The sequence below is a fragment of the Colobus angolensis genome, unplaced genomic scaffold (assembly GCF_000951035.1).
Source record: "Colobus angolensis palliatus isolate OR3802 unplaced genomic scaffold, Cang.pa_1.0 Scaffold91, whole genome shotgun sequence".
In the NCBI taxonomy this organism is placed as follows: domain Eukaryota; kingdom Metazoa; phylum Chordata; class Mammalia; order Primates; family Cercopithecidae; genus Colobus; species Colobus angolensis.
In genome coordinates, this window is record NW_012123043.1 from 6,393,209 (window position 1) to 6,417,043 (window position 23,835).

Below are 23,835 nucleotides of genomic sequence, written 5' to 3' on the forward strand. Positions count from 1 at the left end.
TTCTCCACGTTGTCTAAGTTTTGAATATGGACCAGGCCCTCCTCATGGCTGTGGGAACCTGACACCAACCCCGAGGCCCTCCAGAGTGCTTTGTCTGGTGACATCCTTGCCTAGCCGTCCCATGTGTCTGATCTGCTCTAAAAAGCCTAAAAATAAGTGAGCTGGTCTGCTTAGCCACCACCTTTCAGAGGAGGAGCTTGTCTGTCTCCAGAGGAGGAGTTTTATGAGGATGATATTGAGGGATTCAATAGAAATGGCCAAGCAAGGCCGGGCGTGGTGGCTCACGCCTGTAATCCCAGCACTTTGGGAGGCCTAGGCGGGCAGATCACAAGGTCAGGAGATTGAGACTATCCTGGCTAACACAGTGAAACCCTGTCTCTACTAAAAATACAAAAAAATTAGCCAGATATGATGGCATGCACCTGTGGTCCCAGCTACTCAAGAGGCTGAGGCAGGAGAATTGCTTGAACCCAGGAGGCAGAGGTTGCAGTGAGCTGAGATCGTGCCACTACACTCCAGCCTGGGCGACAGAGACTCCGTCTCAAAAAACAAACAAACAAACAAACAAAAACTACTTCCTGCGTTCTTCTGCCCTAGGCCCAAGCAACAACCATTCTACCTCCTGCCTCTGTGAATATGACTCTACTCTAGGTACCTCATAAATTTGAGGCGGTGGCTCTATCAGGATTTAGTTAACTGTTCTCTTAGGATTGATTACACAGATCATTTCTGATTTTTCCTTATTATCAGTAAGTGACAACAAATATATTTGTGCAACAAGTTTCTTTGTATAGTTAGGATTATTCCCTTGGGATTGTCAGAATCAAGAATTACTGAGAAAAAAATAACCTGAACATTTTTAGGTTTTTGATGCATATTATTCATTAGCTATCCTAAAGAATTTTAGTGGTTTATATATTGCATCTAAAACATTATCTTAGTAATGTATAAACTTGCCTGTTTCTCTGTAAACTTACCACCACTGGATTGTAAAAAATGCATTGCTAATTTTTTAGGCAAAAATCTATACATCATTGTTAGAGTAAAAATTTGTTGTGGCAACTGGAGTTTAGTGGAAAGAGTGCAGAACTTGGAGTCAGATCTATTTTTGGAAGTTGAGTATAGAGCAAAATGTACCCAGAACTGAAAGGAGAACAAATAGCCACTTTTTTGAGCAGTTAGGCCCTAAGTGGGCTGGAAGAATGAAATGAAAGGGAAGGAAAAGAGACTGATCTTTGTATAATGGGCACTGCCTTAGGAGATGGCAAGTTAAAGTCAGTAAGGCAATTCCTTGATCTGTTCACAGCTGAATAGACTGTAAAAAAACAAACAAAAACACTATTTTACAGATGAGAAAACTGAGGATGGGAGCTATAAAATAACTTTTGGAAGATCATACAACTCATCAGTAATGATATGAACTGCTAACAGCAATATATAGACTGCTTACCCCAAGCTAGACACTGTGCTGAGTGCTTCACATAGATCATCTCATTTGCTCATTATGTCCCCAAATCCCCATGAAACTGGTCCCATTTGTTCCCATTGTATAGACTTCCCAGCATGACAGAACCCAAAGCACACTTGGGCAGCCTGCCTCTGCAATTTGATGCTAAGGCCTATATGCATGCCCTATCATCTCTCACAGCATCCGACACCCCATTGCAGACAACACGGGGGCTCCTAAAAGCCTCCCTCTGTTTGCTCCAGGCTGTTTCCTCTTCTGGGGACACCCTTCCCTATCCCCCACCCTTTTTTGGACTTGGCTAACCCATTCATAAGGATCAGCTCAGACTCAGCCCTGCCCCCTGCACCCCTGCCCCACCATGGGCATGCCGTAAGTGTCCCTCTTACATGCTTTAGTGGGTAGACCTATTGCAGCACTTATCCCACCATAGTATCATTGCGTATGTGTCTGTCTCCCCAGGGAGATGCCTTTCAGATCATCGGCTGTGTTTTTATCCCAGTATTCCTTTACTTTAGCACTCCTGGCGCACAATAGGCCTCAATGGATGTTTGTGAATGAATGCTGTCTGCGATTCAAGCCCAGATTTGACCCATTCCAGAGACGGAAACCGAGGAATTTCCAGCAAAGCCGGATAAGGCAGAGTGGGAGGATGCACCGAGGCTGGAGCCCTGGGATCTTCTCCTGGGGATAACTCTGCAGTCTCTTGAGCCAGCCTGAGATTTTTCCATTCTCCACACCTTCACCTTGAGAGCAACAGGCCTTCTCCTAAAGAACCTGGGGTGCTCAGGAGGGAGACTCTATGGAGGCAAAGAACCTTCAGCCTGGTGGAGGGCAGTAATTACATTTCTCTGCTAACAAGCTCATCCCGGAACAGCCTCCTCTACAGACTGGTCCTCTGGGAATAGAGACCTGGCTGTTTTCTGTTTCTGCTGTCATAGCCAGTTGCTGGCTGAAAGTGCAGGAGGCCCAGGAAGCTGCTGGTACACAGGAGGAAAGAGAATGGGGTTTGGGGGTGGGGGTGAAGGGTTCAAATGCTGCCTAGAACCTGCCACTGGCAGTTCTCTAGGGAGGCTGAGGAAGCCCTCTAGGCCATAGACCACCAGGCCTAGGGTGTGAAATTCTAGCTTCCCTCGGCAATGGGCCCACACAGGCCAGGTGCAGTGGCTCACACCTGTAATTCCAGCACTTTGGGAGGCTGAGGTAGGAGGATCACTTGAACCGAGGAGGTGGAGGCTGCAGTGAGCCAAGGTCGTACCACTTGTACTCCAGCCTGGGCGACAAAGTGAGACCCTGTCTCTAAAACAAACAAACCAAAACCTATCAATGACTCAATGACTTACTGCTTGATATCCTAGTCATCATCATGGGAAGAAACAGAACTCTAGGTGTTCCTTACTCTAATTGATCTCCTGATTAACTCTATGTTATATGGGCATGTGGGGGCAGTGAGGAAAGCTCTACTATCTTTTTATGGCCCAGGACATCCTAAATACCTTACCCTGGTCCTGGTAAGCTTGCAGGAGATGCTAAAGATGGGAGGCTTTAGTTGGCATAGCTTACTTGGCCTGGGATGGAGTCTTGACCTCCCACCTGGAGCTAAATGTCTAAGCCGAAGGGTATCCAGGGGTGGGACTGCCCTTTGCCCAGCCACGACCTTGTGGGCTGATGGCAGACAGTCATGTTCTTATGAGCCACTTCTCCCAATGGCTGACATTTCATCTTTGGAGAGGAAAGCTACCAGAGTCAGGGAGGGAGGCGGGTAACAGAGGACTAGGCTATACCTTGCACTACACTACACAATTAGTGTTTCAGCTGTAGTGTTTAAGGATCAGGATGAAAAATAAAAAAACCAAAAAACAAAACCAGCAAGCCAATTCCCCTCAAGAAAATTCCCTGAAAGAAAAGGGAGGAAATAAATATTTACTCCAGACTTAATTAATTTGCAGTTTGGGTACCACACTCAGCACTCGATTCTGTTCTGGTTTCCCAGTAAGATTATGGAGTCCCTGGCCACGGGGAGTAAGGGCCTGAGGGAAAGGCAGCCAGGGAAGAGAAGCCGGGAACTTTGTCTTGAGTCAACTTTCCCCAGCTGCTCCCTTCCCCAATGTGGGGCACCTCCCCTCCCTGAGGGCTTGGCTGAGCCCGGAGGGATGAACAAGGCCTTCCTTGGCCCACTCCCCTGCCTCTAAGAAGAGCAGCAGCCACATCCGCAAAGAGCTGCCTGCACTTGACACAAACACGCACGCACTCTCTCTCTCTCTCTCTCTCACACACACACACACACACGCACCACTCCTCCACTCACATGCCACACCTAAACACACTCACATAAGCTCACACACCACACACACTCCCTCCACACACTCTCACACACCACTTCTCCACTCACATCCCACCTAGACCTACATTAGCTTACACACCACACACACTCACATTAGCTCACATACCAAACACACTCACCCCACACACTCTCACACACCACTCCTCCACTCACATACCCACCTAGACATACATTAGCTCACACACCACACGCACCCACATTAGCTCACACAGCACACACACTCTCACACACCACTCCTACACTCATATACCACACCTAGTCACATTAGCTCACACAGCACACGCACCCACATTAGCTCACACAGCACACGCACCCACATTAGCTCGCACAGCACACGCACTCATATAAGCTCACACACACACTCACATTAGCTCACACACCACATACACTCAAATTAGCTTACACAGCACATGCACAGCACACACGCTCCCACACACACATACCCTCTTATGTAATTCACATACACTCCATACCACATACACTACACACACACACAACACACACACACATCAAAAATGCCATAACTTTAATTAACTAGCCAAAAAACAAAAACAAAAAAACCGTAATTTTTCAAAGATACAAGCTGAAGTATCTAGGCATGAAAAATCATACCTGTAACTTACTCTAAAATACTTTGGAAAACAAAAAACAAAAAAAAGTAACCAAGAAACTTCAAAAGTTCACGGTTCTTTCCTTTTCCCCTTCTAATTGGGAGGCCAAGGTGGGTGGATAACTTGAGCCCAGGAGCTGAAGACCAGCCTGGATAATGTGGCGAAAGCCCTACAAAAAATACAAAAATTAGCCGGGCATGGCAGTGCGTGCCTGTAGTCCCAGCTACTTGGGAGGCTGAAGTAAGAGGATTTCTTGAACCCAGGAGGTCGTGGCTGCCATGAGCTGAGATCATGCCACAGCACTCCAGCCTGGGTGACAAGGGAGACCCTATTTAAAAAAAAAAAAGTCTAGCCTAAATCCATGTTGTTGCAAATGAAGCACGTGACATTCTGTTTCAACACTGGATGGCAGAGAAACTGGCTGCTCACCCCCCACCCCATCCCCACCCCAGTACCCAAACAGATGGGAAGGCAGTGACTATATGCTGGAAGAAAAATTGGATATCCCCAGGAACACACGGCCAAGCTATCAATCAGCCACTCATCAAATTCTGTGTCAGAGCTGCCCTGCTGGGGAGAGGGGCGTGTAGGGTGGGACAGTAATAAGAGAAACATGGAGAAGTATGATTTGAGCACCTCAGCCTTCTCTGTCAGCATGCAGTCTACATGGGGAAATAAGCCCAGAGCACCAGGATCAGAGAGCTCCAAGTCAGCAATAAATGGCCTAGTGGGTGAGACCGTGATTTAAAAAATAATAATAATTAAAATAAACAACCACAAAATTCTCTCCTAGCACTTCAGAGCTCATACAATTTCCAGTGCTCTTCTACATCTATTACATTAGTTGGTTGTTGTTCAGAATACTATAAAATGGTTATGGTTGGATTTTATGCCCCCATTTTACAGATGAAGACACTGAGGCCTGGGAAGTTGTGTAAATGAGCAGCATAGAGTGGTCAATGGCAGGGCTGGGACCAGGACCCAGGTCACTCCCACATGGCTACTCTTTCTTGCAGCTTGAAAGGGCTTCTAGATACACCACCGTGAGCCCAGTGCTCGGAGCTGGGCAAGCTCCAGGCGATCTTCCTGCGGATTCTTCCTTTCTCAGCCCAGCAGCAGACGCAGCCAATATCCAACTATCCAATCCTTCTCAACATCTCTGAACCCTCTCAGAGATCTGCCTCTGAGTCCCTCCAGCACACAGAGTTTGTGTAGGTGAATTTGTATGGGAATATATGCAGTGGAGACAAGAGTCTGGAATCTGAAAGCCTCGCTTTTCAGTCTGTCTCTATGTGAAGGATGTTCAGTTGGCTATTCTACCGTGAAACCCCAAGACCCCTTTTTGGTCCCACTGGTTCCTCTGTTCTTCTCATGTGTCCTTTCCAGCCTCTGGAATGTGCCAGAAACTCAGTTTTCCTGCTTGTTCTCTGAAAAGCTGCCAGCACCCACACAACCCTTGGGGTTCTCCTCTTTCTGTGCAGTAGGATGCTGTCTCCCCGGTTCCCATTTCCTTGCTGCCCCCATGCAGTAGGATGCTGTCCCCAGTTCCTGTTTCCCTGCTGCCCCCATGCAGTAGGACGCCATCCCCCTGGGGGTTCCTGTTTCCCTGCTGTCCCATGCAGTAGGTTGCTTTTCCCCCAGTTCCTGTCTCTCTGCTGATGCCATGCAGTAGGATGTTGTCCCCCAGCCCGGTTTCCGTTTCTCTCACTAGCATTTCTGCACCAGCTTGTGGCCTTGGCCAAGGCTCCTCACCTCCCTAAGCTCAGCATTCCTAATCTGTGAAGAGGCCAAAAATACCTCCTTCCCAGTGTTGAGATAATGGACTGAAAATGCCTTGGACATTACAAGGCACTGCTGCCCCCATGCAGTGGATGCTGTCCCCTCAGTTCCTGTTTCTCTGCTGCCCCCATGCAGTAGGATGCTGTCCCCAGTTCCTATTTCCCTGCTGTCCCCATGCAGTGGATGCTGTCCCCCCAGTTCCTGTTTCCCTGCTGTCCCCATGCAGTAGGATGTTGTCCCCAGTTCCTGTTTTCTTGCTGTCCCCATGCAGTAGGATGTTGTCCCCAGTTCCCGTTTCCCTGCTGTTCCCATGCAGTAGGATGCTGTCTTTCCATTTCCTGCTTTCTTACTGCCCCCAAAACATGTAGATAGGTGGTTTCCCTCATCAGGAGTTCACTGCTCACTACTCGGTGAAATGGATGGAAGATAAAATTATCAAGCAAGGGGAAATGACAAAGGTTCCAAAATTTGTGACATATACCTAGTCTTGGCCTCTCTTGTATAAAGTTCTTTTCTAAGAAAAGATAGGGGTCCCTGTTTGCTTTCATCATCTGATTTTATTCACCCAAGTGGGCTCCGTGACTTCCACCATCTCTTGGACATCCCTGTGTTAGCAAAGGCCACACTGATTCCTTTCCTCCTGCTGGTCCTGCTTCTCAGCACTTGGGCCTAAAAATGCAAGTAAGGCAGAAGAATTCCTGCCCTTCTATCTGATACAGGTTCACTAGCTCTCTGTCCCACCCAAAAATGATTCTTTCTCAGCATTTCTGCACTAGCTTGTGGCCTTGGCCAGGGCTCCTCACCACTCTAAACCAAGAATTCCTAATCTGTGAAAAGAGGCCAAAAATACCTCCTCCCCAGTGTTGAGATAATGGACTGAAAGTGGCTTGGACACTACAAACGGCAATTCTATGGCAAGCTATTTATTGTACCTAAGAAAAAAAGAAATGATCAATGCCTCTCATTAATAGCTATAATTTATTGAGTGCCAACTATGTGCTGGTTACTATATTTAGTGCTCTAAATACATTATTGCAAATACTCTCAAGAACAGTAAGGAAGGAATGACCCCATTTTATAAATAAGTGATCTAAAGCATTCAACTACGTGGTAGAGCTGAAATTTGACCCTAGCTGTGTCTGTTTGCAGTTTCTATTTTTCCCTACCCCAATCTGTGTTTTAAACAAACCCCCATACCACACACAGGCTTCCATTGCTGTATTTATCACATTATATTTGTGATATCACATTGTGTGTATCATTGTATCATGTACACATGTACACGTTATATTATTACACATGGGTGTAAGGGTGTATCACGTTGTAATTTGCTTGTTTATAAGTTTCTCATCTAGGAGATCATGCCCTGGTGACAGCCCAAGACTATACATCTTGGTCATTTTTGTAGCATCAGCTCCTGTCTCTGTGGCTGTCACATAATAGGCATTCAGTAAGTGTTAGTGACTGATTCTGTAAGTATGGCTATTCATCCAATCTGATTTCCTCCTCACCCTCTGCAGAAGGCCAGTTTAGAGGTGAGGGGTGGGGGTGCTGAGAAATAGTGCATGCAAGCCCTTTGCCATTCTCCACCTAGGGGGCTCTAAATCCAGAAGCTGTCCCCAGAAATCTGCCTCTTCTCAAAGTTCTAAGAGCTCATGCATATTCATAATAGGCAAATACGCTGAGAAGAGATATTTATTTTGTTTACTAAACTGGCATCTCTGCAAATTTATAGCAGAAAATGACTAAGTCCGTTTCCTTGTGTGCTTTCATAGCCTGAAAGTGGAACTGATGTTGCCTTCTAGACCGGCAGAAGGAGGAGGCAACAAAATCTGGGCCACCACCCGCCCAGAGCTAGCCCAGGGAGACGGGGACACACGACTGTCCACAGGCAGCCCTGCTAGGGAAGACGATGCCCACTGCGGCTGGGGAGGCTCAACAGATAACACTCCTCTATTCTCTACCCAAGGGGGGAAAAGAAGCAAAAGGAGAGTTAGACCAAGGAATTACAAAGACGGAGATAGAAAAATTAAAAACCCCAAACTATTGTACTTATTTATTTTTATTGTTTTTTGTTGTTTGTTTTGTTTTGTTTTGAGAGAGTCTCACTCTGTCACCCAGACTGGAGTGCAGTGGTGCGATCTCAGCTCACTGCAACCTCCACCTCCCAGGTTCAAGCGATTCTTCTGCCTCAGCCTCCTGAGTAGCTGGGACTACAGGCATGCATCACCACGCCCGGCTAATTTTTGTATTTTTAGTAGAGACACGGTTTCACCATATTGGCCAGGCTGGTCTCAAACTCCTGACCTCATGATCCACCGCCTCAGCCTCCCAAAGTGCGGGCATTACAGGCGTGAGCCACCAAACCCAGCCTGTTTTTATTGTTTTTAAACACAAGGTCCCACTCCGTCACCCAGCCTAGAGTGCGGTGGCACAATCAAAGCTCACTGCAGCCTTGAACTCCTGGGCACAAAAATCCACCCATCTCAGCCTCCCAAGTAGCTAGGACTTACAAGCGTGCACTACAACTCTCAGTTAATTTTTTTTATTTTTGCAGCGACGGAGTCTCTCTATATTGTCAGGCCAGTCTCTAACTCTTGGGCTCAAGCTCTCCTTCTGCCTTGGGCTCCCAAAGTGCTGAGATTACAGTCGTGAGCCACCATCCCTGCCCTGCTTGCCCCCCCAAAAAAACTATTTCAACAGAATGTTTACATGTGCTTACTGATATTTCCTCCTCTACTATTGAATTTATCCTTTGCTGAGCATCACTTGAAATCGTCAAAAGCTGGAAGTAATGCAAAAAGATGACTGCTTGTCCTCTTGATGTTATACTGTGACATGTCTAACAGGTCCAGCAAAATTTATTTCATTCGCTATGAGAAACGAGTCTTTGCTTGCCTTCATATTGACTATATATTAGGGCCCGGATTCATTAACACTCATTAACATTACATGTTAATTTGTATATTTTTGTCTAGTAAAGATGCAAATTTTTGCTGTTTGGTAGAAGAATAATTGCAAAGGCTACAGTTTTGTTGCACTGTAGGATATTAACTGATCTTGCATCTAATTTAATAAACTTATTTCTGCATTCCTTTCCCAACTAACTATATAAATCTCTGTTCATCAAATGCTCTTAAGAACCGTCTTTAATCTATTGCTTGTTCCCTTGTTAATGAGTTAAATGGATCTTTGACACATGTCCATTCTATATTTGTATGGAAGTCACATTTTTAACTTCTTTGAAAATTATACTTTGACCCACTTCCACCCCCAAACAGCAAGCCTGTTCCAAAGAACCAGAACATGCTCTGCTCAGGGTATATTAGGTTGATGTAAAAATAATTGCAGTTTTTACCATTACTGTTTTTTTTTTTTTGGAGACAGAGTCTCGCTCTGTTGCCCAGCCTAGACTGCAGTGGCGCGATCTTGGCTCACTGCAAGCTCTGCCTCCTGGGTTCATGCCATTCTCCTGCCTCAGCCTCCTGAGTAGCTGGGACTACAGGCTTCTGCCACCATGCCCGGCTAATTTTTTTTTTTTTTGTATTTTTGGTAGAGACAGGGTTTCACCGTGTTAGCCAGATGGTCTCGATCTCCTGACCTCGTGATCTGCCCGCCTTGGCCTACCAAAGTGCTGGGATTACAGGCGTGAGCCACTGCACCCAGCCTTTTTTTTTTTAGAGACAGAGTCTCGTTCTGTCGCCCAGGCTGGAGTGCAGTGGCTCAGTCTCAGCTCACTGCAACCTCCACCTCCCGAGTTCAAACAATTCTTTTGCCTCAGCCTTTCAAGTAGCTGGGACTACAGGCATCTATCACCATGCCTGACCTTTTTTTTGTATTTTTAGTAGAGATGGGGTTTCACCATGTTGGCCAGGCTGGTCTTAAACTCCTGACCTCAAGTGATCTGCCCACCTCAGCCTCCCAAAGTGCTGGGATTACAGGCGTGAGCCACCGCACCTGGCCCTGCTATTACTTTTAACATCAAAAACTGCAATTACTTTTGCACCAACCTAGTAGATTGCAAGATGGAATTTCAGAGGGGCTCACCACATACATGCAGCTCCTTCTTCTTCTTCTTCTTCTTTTTTTTTTGAGACAGAGTCTCACTCTGTTGCCCAGGCTGGAGTGCAGTGGGATGACTTCTGGTCACTGCAACCTCTGCCTCTTGGGTTCAAGTGATTCTCCAGCCTTAGCCTCCCAAGTAGCTGGGATTACAGGAGTGCACCACTACACACGGCTAATTTTTGTATTTTTAGTACAGATGGGGTTTCACCGTGTTAGCCAGGATGGTCTCAAACTCCTTACCTCAGGTGATCCGCCCCCCTTGGCATCCTAAAGTGCTGGGATTACGGGCATGAGCCACTGCACCTGGCCCAGCTCCATCTTTAAGATCACTAATCAGGTAAGTCCCTCCCTTGCTCCTCCAGTGGAGTGAGAGAGGGTTGGGGTGAGAGACCAGGAATGTTACTCCAGATGAGTCATTTCTCGTGGAAACAGGAAGAGTAGAGAATGCATCCATCCCAACTTATTAGGGTCCAGCATGAGAAATAGCGGTAAGTCCAATGGGAAACTGACCACTGGGCTGGTAGCAGATGGAGGAAGATGGGCAATGTACCTTCCCTGGTAAGGTCACCAGGACTAAAACTCCAAGGACACAGTCATTGGCTACCAGGACTCCATTTATTTAAAGGGTTAGCCTTCTGGTATCCAGGGCTGAGTGGGCCCAGGGCACTAGAAGCAGCTGGAGGTTCCAGAAGAGAAATAGAAATTCTTTGAGCAGCATCTCTGCCTGAACAACCCGAAATGCATCCTTCCCCATAGTGTTACTTGGGTTACCCTCAGGACCTAGAAATCTAGACATGGTCTGGAGTGCTGGTGAATTAACCCAGCCACATCTAAGATGACTGTGGTCTTAATTCAGACCAAGAAATAGACTGTATTTCAGCATTAATAGGGGAAGGATATAAAATTAATTTAAGACTTTTCATGCACCAGGTACTGGGTAGATGTTTTTGTATATTTTATGTGTTGCAATCCTTATGACAACCTCATGAGTGAAAACTTATTATCTGCCAGATAAAATAAAACTAAGGCCCAGAGAGGCTAGGTGGTTTGTTCAAAAACACAGAGCAAATTAATATAGAGATGGAATCAGAATTAAAGTCTGTGGCACCAAAGCCTGTTCTTCACCCCACAACACCTCATTTAAGTTTGTAATTCAGCATCTCTCAGGTCAAAGTTCTGCAGATCCAGGCCGTGGTGCCTAACCACTGTGAGATGTCAGACAAGGGCTGACCTTCTTTCTCTTTCCTGAGGATTACCACTTCTGACGTCTCCGACAGCTTCCGTTGAGAATGTAAAATTAAATGTGGACCCAGAATCGCAATCAATTTTCATTGCAGTTTCTGTTGGAGTTGGCTTACTTCTTTCCTTGAAAGGTCCTTGTAAGAACTAGCTGCAGTCACGAGATGATTCATAATTAGGAGCAGGTTGAAGTTAAGATGGCCATTTGAGAAACCACAGACCAGGCTATATCATCTCCTTGGCAGCCAGGGGAGGTCTTGGGTGATGACTCCCTTGTCTCTCGGCTCTTGATCAACTGGTCCACCACTGACAAGCCTGTTCAAAGCCATTCTATCCCCCGCAGCCCAGGGAGTGTTCCCACTCCCAAGCCAAGAGCCAGAGAATCTTGTTCTAGCCACAGAGATAATATGTGTACAAGAACAGTCTATCTTTTTTCCCTGCTTCAACCCCAATCCCGTAGGGACCGGAAACAGAGGCAGAGACAGGGAGAATGAGTAGAGAGAGGAGGTTAATGTAAAGAGAGAAGAAGCCCATTCCTCAGACCCTGCCCAGACAGCCCACCTTGGCAGCCCCACCCAGACAAAAAGCTATAGCATAAGTTGGAAACTTTAATTATTACATGGGGCTTGACATTTTCATTTCTAAATTGGGCCAGAGTTTGACAACTTAACATGACCTGAAAGATTTACCTAACAGTGAATAGAAAGTCAGAAGACTGGCTGGGTGCGGTGGCTCATGCCTGTAATCCCAGCACTTTGGGAGGCCAAGGCAGGTGGATAACCTGAGGTCAGGAGTTTGAGACCAGCCTAGCCAACATGACAAAACCCCATCTCTACTAAAAATACAAAATTAGCCAGGCATGCTGGTGCATGCCGGTAATTCCAGCTACTTGGGAGGCTGAGGCAGGAGAATCGCCGCCATTGCACTCCAGCCTAGGTGACAGAGACAGACTATGTCTCAAAAAAAGAAAGAAAGTCAGAAGACTGTATGATTTTTTTTTTAATACAGGAGCAGAGGAGGAAATTTTCCAAGATAAATAAATTTTAAAGGAAAGTGAGAGACAAAATAAAGGCACTTCCTGATTACAGCCCTTGAGTGCTATGTGTACACCATCCAAGTCCCACTCCACATCCACCAAATGGGATCTGTGTCCTGCTTCCCACATTTGCCCTAATTGTCCCCTGCAAATGCTGCTGTAGACCACTGCTTTTCCCCGTCAGAGTTCCATCCTTCCATCAAAGACAGCCTTTTCCTTGTCTGCAGATGTTGGCAACCAGTGGTTGGGTCCTTTATGTCTTAGTCCCACAAGTCCACAGCACAGTCCCAGACAGAAAATCTTGTTAGAGGCTGAGCTATGTTCCTTCAAATTCATATGTTGAAGTCCTAACCCACAGTACCTCAGAATGTGACTCTATTTGGAGATAGGGCCTTCAAAGAGGAGATTAAGTTAAAATGAAGTCATTATGGCAGGTCCAATCTGATATGACTGGTGTCCTTAGAAGAAAAGGAGACCAGGAAACAGACACAGAGGGAAGATCACATGAAGACACAGAAAAGAGACAGTCATCTACAAGCCAAGGACAGAGGCCTCAGAAGAAACTAACCCCGTCAACATCTCCATCAATATTTGCTGAATTGTTTTTGAATAATGCAAATCTTAAGTATCATTTTTAATTTTTTTTTGAGACAGAGTCTCATTCTGTTGTCCAAGTTGGAGTGTAGTGGCACAGTCTCAGCTCACTTCAGCCTCTGCCTTCCAGGTTCAAGCGATTCTCCTGCCTCAGCATCCCGAGTAGCTGGGATTACAGGCACACACCACCACATCTGCCTAATTTTTTATTTTTAGTAGAGACGGGTCTCACCATGTTGACCAGGCTGGTCTCAAACTCCTAGCCTCAAGTGATCCGCCCACCTTGGCCTCTCAAAGTGCTGGGAATGCAGGTGTGAGCCACTGTGCCTGGCTTTAAGTATCTTTTTTTTTTTTTGAGACAGAGTCTTGCTCTGTCGCCCAGGCTGGAGTACAGTGGTGCGATCTCAGCTCACTGCAAGCTCTGCCTCCTGGGTTCACACCATTCTCCTGCCCCAGCCTCCTGAGTAGCTGGGACTACAGGCACCCGCCAACGTGCCCAGCTTATTATTATTATTATTATTGTTTTGTATTTTTAGTAGAGACGGGGTTTCATCGTGTTAGCCAGGATGTTCTCGATCTCCTGACCTCGTGCTCTGCCTGTCTCGGCTTCCCAAAGTGCTGGGATTACAGGCGTGAGCCACCGTGCCCGGCCAGTATCATTTTTAATGTCTTCCCAACACTTCATTCCACGGCCACTTGATGTTACATTTAATCAACTCCTACTGTTGAATTTTAGATTGCTTCCAAATTTTCCCTAGTTTAAAGAATGCCTATGAATATTGTTGTTCAGAGTTTTTGGTGTTCAACTGAATTATTTCCTTAGCATAAATTTTCACGAGCAAGATTACTTGTCAAAGGCAAGACTGTGTTTATGGCTGTCTAGGACTATACCAATCGGAAACATTATCAGCATTGAATGAGTTCACCCATTTCCTGAGAGTCTTACCAGACTGGAATTTATTAACTTGAAGTCACTGTATTCTGACCCAGGGATGCTGCTTGTTTTTACTTCTTGAGTATTACTCCTATATTCAGGGGTCCACCCATCCCCATTGCCAACACAAACTACCTGCCCAAGTTCTCATATGTTTCTAAATCCTGATGAAAATATCTTTCTCCAGGAAACCTGCCCCACTTTATTCAGCAGGGTTCTGTTCTGTCCTATATTTTCCCTTTCTTCACACACTAATCTCTTTGGATTATGTAAACCCCCAAGTTATTGGGCAATTGTGTACCAGAGAGTAGTGGGAGATGAGAGGCCTTACCAGAAAGATTCTGAAATTCCTGCTGATAAGGGCACCTCAGGCCCAAATGTTGAAATGAGAGAAGTAAAAGAGATGTCATCAGATTGTACCTAAGATAATCAAGTGAGTCATGGTGGTTGCAAAGGTTGACCGAGCTTACTGGGGTAGAGGTGAGGGATGGGATGAGGGGAGGTGGTGCCAAATGTCCAGAGTCCAGGTTGCCAGTGAAAAGTGATCATGATTGGAACCCTGCCGGATAGGCAGAGGCCTGGTAGCAAAGGGTTTCGTATCATGCTAATGAGTTCAGATTGTCACTGGAAAGACAGTGAGGGCCATGAAAGGCTTTGAGACAGGTGAGCTGATCAGTCTTAGACTTTTGTATAGCTGAGATAATGAACTGACAAGGAGGGATATGAGAAGCAAGAAAGTCTGTTAAGAGGTTGTTTGTATTTCTCCAGTGGAGAGATGCCTAGGGCTTGAGCTAGGATCTTCAGCTTTTTAATTTGTGTTTGTGTTCGCTCCTCAATAAGTCTGGCAGGCAGGACTCCTGGGGGCAAGAACTGTTTTCTGTTCCTTGTGTCTCTCCCAAGATGGTAGCACCACGCTTGGCACACAATGCTGTGCACTTAAAGGCTTATGAATATGCAGAGCCCTTTCTGGGGTGGAAATATCTAGGGGGTGAGGCAGCCACTGTTCCTCTAGCTTCCAGGGAGCTTCTAGTCTGATGTGAGAGATCTAGAAACCATGGATCATCATCATTCAAAAGAGCATCTAGTCAAACTCCCTCACTTTATAAATGGGAAATTGAGGCTTGGAGGAAGAAAGTAACACAAGACTGGAATCCAGATCTCCTGGCTCCTGGTCAAGGAGAGAAGCCATCTCACAGCATTTTTTCATGAAGGAGTCATGGTCCCCAATCTTGGGAAGCTTCCATCCAGGCAGTAGAGGCCCAGCATTTAGTCAGTGTAGGGGTAGAATGCAAGGTACAGGTGCAGGCACAGACATCAGCACTCAGGTGGGTACAGATACAACACAAACTGTAGAGAGCAGATGGGTAGGGGATGAGCAGTGATGGAACATTTACTATGAGCCAGGCACTGCAATCATGACTTTCTCACAAAATATGTACAGTCTTCACCATTCATGAATGAGTTGATCTGTTTATTCACATCCACGTAAAAGATGAAGAAACCACAGCTTGGGCTGATAAGAGTCAGAGCCCTGGCTCAAACCAGTTCTGGCCATTGCCCAAGGCCTTCTCTAACCAGGGCACCAAGCTGCCTCTGCTGAAAGCATACAGGCTTGTAGAGTGACAGGATTTGATGTGGTAGCAGAAGTTCACGTGATGTGGCAGAATGAATATGGAACTAGGAAATACAAAACCTGTGTTGATATTTCCTTTCTAACCCTGCCACATAGCAGCCATGGGACCTCAGAAAATGATGAAACACCTCTCAGCTTCAACGTTCTGTAAGATGAGGTTAAATCTGCCCTGCCTAACTTATAAGGTGGTTGAGAGACTTAAACAAGATAATGTGCTTAATGTGTTTGTGAACCATAAAGAAAGTTCTGGGACAGTGAGAGGGAGCCTGAGATCGAGAGCATTTCCCGAGGACTGGTGGCTATAGTACTGCAGGGATGGAGACACCAGTGGCATTGAGGTGGAGCCTGCGTTGGGATCTCTGAGCAGGACTGACACAGAGCCAGGGTCTGTGCTTCTTGGCTCTATTTTTCATGTAGTTAAGTACCCCTAAAAACTAAAGCATTTGCCAAATGGGCAACTTCCATGGGAGCATTTGCTACCCATTGTTTGTAACAATGGGTTCTGGAAGCCAGAACTGGCTTCTCCATCAGATACAGACATCATGACCTTTGGCTCAGTATTCCCGGAGCTCCCAAGAGAAAGAAAAGACACCACAAGTAACAGTGGAGAAGTGGGAGCCTAGAGTAAATTCTGGCTGGGCCATCTGCTAGCCACATGATTTGGGAAAGTCATCATACCTTCTGGAACCCCAGATTCCTCCTTTGTAAACTGGCAGAACTCTAGAAGTTCTCTCATTCAATGGGATTGAGACTAGTGGTAAGAAGGTTATTTTAAAAAATAAGTTAAAGCCAGACATCATAAAAAATGATATATATTTACTTTAAACATTGAGTTTCAACTTAAAATAGCTAAATGCACGTGAATATAGGTCAATCTTTTGATGTCAGGCTGGGCCTTTGGGTTTTGCTGATTAGAATCCAAGATGATTTCCTTCCACGAGCCATGCCAGCAATGCATAGTCAATGATTTCCTCAAAATGAAGCCAGAGCTTAAAGACTCTTAAAAATAAATAGAAATATAAAATTCTGTTAGATACTTATGACTTTGCTCCTAATATTTTACCATTGTCTCTCCCACACCTAATTTTGTTTGTTTGTTTGTTTCTCTTTTTTTTTTTTTTCTTTTTTTTTGAGACGGAGTCTCGCTCTGTCGCCCAGGCTGGAATGCAGCGGTGCGGCCTCGGCTCACTGCAACCTCCACCTCCCAGGTTCAAGAGATTCTTCTGTCTCAGCTTCCCAAATAGCTGGGATTATGGGCAGCCACCACCACACCCTGTTAATTTTCTTTTGTATTTTTGGTAGAGACAGGGTTTCACCATGTTGGTCACCTGAGACAGGCGACCTCAGGTGATCCACCTGCCTCAGCCTCCCAAACTGCTGTGATTACAGGCATGAGCCACTGTGCCCAGCCTCCACACCTAATTTAATTGTGAATTTTGAGGGACTCACTTTTACAAGTATTTCCAAAACTTTCAACCCATTGTATTTTTTTTAAGAAAATACTATTTACTCTAACAATCAAACCCAGAAATGTGTAGCAATTCAAGAACAATATAAGCTTCTTATTCACATAGAGACCAAAGCAGGTGCTCCTAATTGATGAGTGGCTCTCCTCCAAGCATGATTCAGGGATATGTAGGCCCTTCATTTTTGGCTCTGCAATCTTCCATATGTGGCTTCCAAGGTTACTGCTTTTGAATGCATCAAGTGAGAAGAAGGGGAAAGAAAGAAGGGAAGGATGATGGAGGCACACTCGCTCTTAACTAACTACCTCAGCCTGGAAGATAAGAAGTGGAAGCATACCACTTCTGCCCACAGTCCCTTGGTAAGAAAAGTAGAAACATAGTCCCTTCTAATGCAAAGGGTTCCGTGAAATGTAGTCCAACTCTGTGCCCAGCAATTAGAGGAGACAGGTTTGTGAGGACACAGTGTCTGCCACATGAGACTATGCTATCACAGAAACAACTCCCTTTATCTCTGCACTCATTTCATTCATTTATGTCTGGGAAATTCTTGGGGCCAGGCGCGGTGGCTCATGCCTATTATCCTAGCACTTTGAGAGGCAGAAGTGAGTGGATCACCTGAGGTCAGGAGTTCCAGACCAGCCTGGCCAACATAGTGAAACGTCATCTCTACTAAAATAGAAAACTTAGCCTGGCGTGATGGTGCACGCCTGTAATCCCAGCTACTTGGGAGGCTGAGGTAGGAGAATTGCTTGAACCCAGGAGGTGGAGGTTGCAGTGAGCCAAGATCATGCCACTGCACTCCAGCTTGGGCAACAGAGCAAGACTCTGTCTCAAAAAAAAAAAAAAAAAAAAGATTGGGAAACTCTGATTTATGTAATATGTGACTAAAATACATAATTACAATAACAAAAAATTAAAAGGTCTATTACTAAAATCAGCTTGGTAAGTACAGCTCTAGCGGTGAAGCAGAAGTGCACAGGCATCCCAGAGATTGGCCGGCCTTGAACATTTTGTGACTGTAAACATCACTGCATATGTTTTATGAAACAAGCAGAGAACATCCGTTAATTTGATTAGTGAGTTGAATTAGTGAAAGTCTATCAGGAGATTTTCTATTGTTCCTACCTCATAGAGTCATTGCAACTCTTAATAAAATAATCCATGTAAGGTGCTTTGTATCCCCTTACATCAGTCGTCAATCTTAGTACTATTGTTATCCTGGGTTGGATAATTCTTTGTTGTGGGGGGATGTCCTGTGCATTGTAGGATACTTAGCAGCCTCCCTGGCCTCTACCAACTAGATGCCAATAACAGCCTCTTAGTTGTGACAATCCAAAACTTCCTCAGGTATGACCAAACGTCTCCTAGGGAGTAAAATAGCCCACGGTGTGATCTACTGCTTTTTATGATGACGAGCACTTACTAGTAACTCCTCTTTTGGTTCCCTTCTCCTCTGCATCCCCAACATCCATACCTTGCATTTAGGATCCCTCTACCTCAACAATTTGGCCATGAGTCCGTAAGAGCAACAGCCCTTTAGTCTCTAAAGTGGGACAGGAAAGTTGGTAACATTGAACCCACATGGCATTTTACCAGTTTTCTAATTGCTAATACATGAGTCCTGGAAAATCAGATTGTCCTCTGAGAATTAAAACAGTAAAACTCATACAAAGTGAATGTGGGAATAAACTGAGATATTTTCTGGAAAGCGTGACTGAAGAGTTTGGAAATGCCTTAGACTCCAATCAAAGTACATTGGATGTAATTTCCGCAAGAAGAATTGTAATTTATTGAGTGTCAACTTAATCAATTGTACCTTGTTCAAAGAAAGAAACAGAAATAGGAAATGATCTAGTTTTATTTTTTTTGTTGTTGTTGTTCTCGTAAGCTGCTAAAGACATCCTTGTACCCATACATTACTCATGACTGTACATGTGTAAGTTTTTCTATAGAATAAATTCCTGGAAATTGAATGAAAATGGAATACAGACTACACACTGCCTTCCAAAAACTTGGTGCAAATTTAGATTTCCACTCCTATCAAGGATATATGTGCATCTGGAGACAGGATAGTATAAAAAAAGATGTACGTGCATAACTGTTTCCCAAAAGCCTTGATGATACTTTATTTTGTGTTTTAACTTTAGCCAATGTGATGGGTAGAAAGTAGTAAGTTGGTCTTACTTTATTCTGCTGGTATGCTCTATTTCTAAGTTGTTTGTGTTCTGTTATAAATTACATTTTAAAATGATCAGACTGGGCCAGGTGCGGTGGCTCACACCTGTAATCCCAGGACTTTGGGAGGCCAAGGTGGGTAGATTACCTGAGGTCAGGAGTTTGAGACCAGCCTGGCCAACATAGTGCAACCCCATTTCTACTAAAAGTACAAAAATTAGCTGGAGGTGGTGGTGGGTGCCTGTAATTCCAGCTACTTGAAAGTTTGAGGCAGGAGAATCGCTTGAACCTGGGAGAAGGAGATTGCAGTGAGCCAAGATCATGCCATTGAACTCCAGCCTGGGCGACAAGAGCAAACTGCATCTCAAAAAAAATAAAATTATTAGACTGGTTTTTTGTTTCTGTTTTTTGTTTGTTTGTTTGTTTTTTGAGAGAGAGAGAGGATCCCACTTTGTCACCCAGTCTGGAGTGCAGTGGTGGGATCTCTGCTCACTGCAGCCTCAACCGCTGGAATCAAGCAATCCTTCTGTCTCAGCCTCCTGAGTAGCTGGGACTACAGGTGCATGTCACCCACCAGGCGTGGCTAATTTTGTATATTTTTCATACAGATTGGGTTTCGCCATGTTGCCCAGGCATGAGCTCAAACTCCTGAGCTCAAGCGATCTGCCCGCCTTGGCCTCCCCAAGTGCTGGAATTACAGGTGTGAGCCACTGCGCCTGGCTACACTGTTTCACTGTTTTTCTTGTTTGTTTGTTGAAATTAATAGTGATTGACTATATGTTCCAAGTATTTTATTTCAGTCTGCTACTTGCCTTTTGTTTATAATATATTTCCTCAAAAAGAAGTGCAACATTTCTATACTCTCAAATCTGATAATCTTTTATTTTATGGTTTCTGGTATTCATGGCTCACTTTTTAAAAAACTTTGCCTGTTATAATATTATTTTTTATATTACTTTTTAATTTTTTTCCTTATGTTTAGATCTTTAATTCATCTGGAATTTTATTTTTTATATGATGTGAGGTGTAAATCTAAGTTCATTTTATTTTCAAATTAAAATCTAATAATTCCAACACCTCATACCCAATAATTTAAAATGTCACCATAATAATTTCTTTCTTTTTTTTTTTTTTTTTTTTGAGACAAAATCTTGCTCTGTTGCCAGGTTGGAGTGCAGTGGTACGATCTTGGCTCACTGCAACCTCTGCCCCCAGGTTCAAGCGATTCTCCTGCCTCAGCCTCCTGAGTAGCTGGGACTACAGGTAAGTGCCACCATGCCTAGCCAATTTTTATATTTTTAGTAGAAATGGGGTTTCACTATGTTGGTCAGAATGGTCTCGATCTCCCCGGGTTCAAGCAATTCTCCTGCCTCAGCTTCTTGAGTAGCTGGGATTACAGGCATGTGCCACCAGGCCTGGCTAATTTTTGTATTTTCAGTAAAGACAGGGTTTCACCATGTTGGCCGGGCTGGTCTTGAATTCCTGACCTCAGGTGATCTGCCTGCTTTGGCCTCTCAAAGTGCTGGGATTGCTGGCGTGAGCCACCACGCTTGACCTTCTTGGCTATTCTTGCGTATTTTCTTCCACAAACTTTAAAGTTTAGCATGGTATTTCACATTGTACGTGAATAAACTGATGCTCTGCTTCCAGAACACAGCAGTGTACTTTTGCGCGGTGCCTGGCAGCTGTTGCAGAGGTAAGACTCCCTGACATGTTCATTTGAATGAAGGACAGGGGCATCTTTTTTCCGTAGAGACCTGGTGGGCTGTTTGTCAATTTTATTTTAAGGAATTCTATTGGTTATAAGCAATAAATAACCTGCCAGTTATTTAGAAACAGCTCCTTAATTGGTCCGCAGTGACCACTTCTGCAAGGTCTCTTCTGCTTAGCAGCAACTTGGGCTACACCCAACTCTACCTTTTTTTTTCTTATTTATTCTACTTCAGGGGAAAAAAATGGACTGGGTCTCCTTTGTCATGTTTGTTCTCAAGTCTGACACCCAGACCTCCCTACATTCCTGTCCGAATCAAAGAATGTGTTTTCTCATGTAATACCTCTGACATTTTTTATAGGGCATGCAGTGGGGAGTGCTCTGGAGGGGCCCAGGGCCCAGGTTCCCCATTTCTCAGTTATGCTCATTTTTAGTTATCAGGATCTCTCTCTCTCTCTCTCTTTCTCTCTCTGTCTCTCTTTTTGAGGCAAGGTCTTGCTCTGTCACCCAGGCTGGAGTGCAGAGGCACAAACATGGCTCACTGCAGCCTTGACCTTCCGGGCTCTAGCAATCCAATCCTCCCACCTCATCAGCAGCCTGAGTAGCTGGAACGACAGGAGGGTGCCACTATGCCTGGCTAAGTTTTTGTTTGTTTGTTTTTGTTGTTTGTTTTTGTTTTTTGGTACAGACAGGGTCTCACCATGTTACCCAAGCTGGTCTTGAATTCCTGGGCTCAAGTCATTCCCCCTTCTCTGCCTCCCAAAGTGCTGGGATTGCAGGCATGAGCCACCATGCCCAGCCAAGAATCTCTCTTTTCTAATTAAGGCATTAACCTGAGCCAAAGAAAGAGCATAGCAGAGAATTCAACTGTTGCTGTCTGGCAAGATGAATTCATACTTTCCCAATGTGGTCTCTCGCAGCTCTGAGAGTTGATACTGGCACAGCAAAAAGGGTGTCCCACAAAGGGATTAATATATAATTGCCCTAAATGCTTTCAGCTGGGCAACTTAGACTGGAGTTTGTCCCTTTTTTGCTGTACTCTAGGACACAAGGCTGTAAGAAAGAACCAGCACAGTCAGTCTAGAGTTTTGCAGCTACAGTTCCCCAAAGCTTTGACCTCAGTGAACCAGATCATGGCTAGGTTCCAAGAGGCTGAGATGTCTTGTACTAAAAGCCACTGGTTACCTGTCCTGGAAAGGGGGAATCTTTACACCCACATTCCACCTCAGCATGAACCCATATTCTATCTCAACTCCACAACCTACTTTGTATTTTCTCTGGCAGTCTGCTGGCTACAAACCTTCTTCCTTATCCTATTTTATGTCATAGTAAAGTGAAACTCCCCAGATGTGGTACCATGAATGGTGCAAGTGTGCTTATACCATAGTAAAATTTGTTACATGCAAGTAGCATTTTCTATCTGCAATGGAAAAGTTTGGGAAGTACTACAGTAAGGAATCATTTGGGCCAGGCATGGTGGCTCACACCTGTAATCCCAGCACTTTTGGAGGCTAAGGCAGGTGGATCATTTGAGGTCAGGAGTTCCAGACCAGCCTGGCCAACATGGTGAAACCCCATCTCAACTAAAAATACAAAAATTAGCCGGACATGGTGGCAGGTGCCTATAATCCCAGCTGCTTGGGAGGCTGAGGTGGAGGATGCAGTGAGTCAAGATTGCACCACTGCACTCCAGCCTGGGCGACAGAGCAAAACTCCCTCTCAAAAAAAAAAAAAAAAAAATTCATTTGAGCTTACTTTAGCAAAAAAAAAAAAAGAGGGATTTATTGAAAGACTTACAGAGGCATTTCATAACCAAGAACAGAAAACAACTTGAGCACAGAAAAAAAATGGCAACTGGCAACTGTCTCTGTCTCTCTCCCAATGCTACTCCCCAATAGACTTTTTCTGTTCCATTTGCTTATAAAATCAGATATATCTGTCTCAGAACTTAATTCACATAATTTTCCAGCTCCACACAGTTTAAGGTCTCTGAGCCTCTTTATTTTAAAATCCAAGAGACAATTTAATTGACCTAGGATGAGTCAGGTGGCCACTCTAGTCATGTCTGACCTAAAATACAATGACACATATCACAGCGTTTCATATACCACCACCCTCCTGTTGACAAAGGGGGTTAGGCTAACCTGGGCATGGCAGAAAAAATGACCCACATATCTGCCATGAAGGTTGAAGAACCTGCTAGGCTGAGGTCACTTCCTGGTCCTGAGTGGACTCATCCGGGTGAAGGCCACTTTATGAAGCCTCTGAGTAGAGAGCCACTGGCTTTCCTGAGGGAGTCCTCCATGAAAGCCCAAGAGAGGCATCTGGTTTTTAAAACTCCAGCTATCCTAATTGTGTCAATGTAGAGTAGGAAGGGGACAAGGACAATCATCTTAGAAACCTTCTGTCAGGCCAGGCATGGAGGCATGCACCTATAATCCCAGCTACTTGGGAGGCTGAGGCTTGAGGATCACTTGAGCCCAGGAATTCAAGGCCAGACCAGCAACATGGTGAGACCTTGTCTCTGAAAACAAAGAAAAAGAAAATCCCTCTCCTGGGGGCAAAGTGAGAATTAATATTGAGTAGGTAGTATGTCTTGATGGCATCAGTCCTGGAGTATCCAGCAAATTCTTCCATTAGGGAGAATTTGTTGCAATTCCTCTTGATTTGTCCTAATATTTTGAATTTTCTCTTTCTTATTTATTATTATTGTTGTGGGTATTAGCATTAGGTAGAGTTGGGGGTCTCCCTATGTTACCCAGACTGGTCTCAAACTCCTGGGC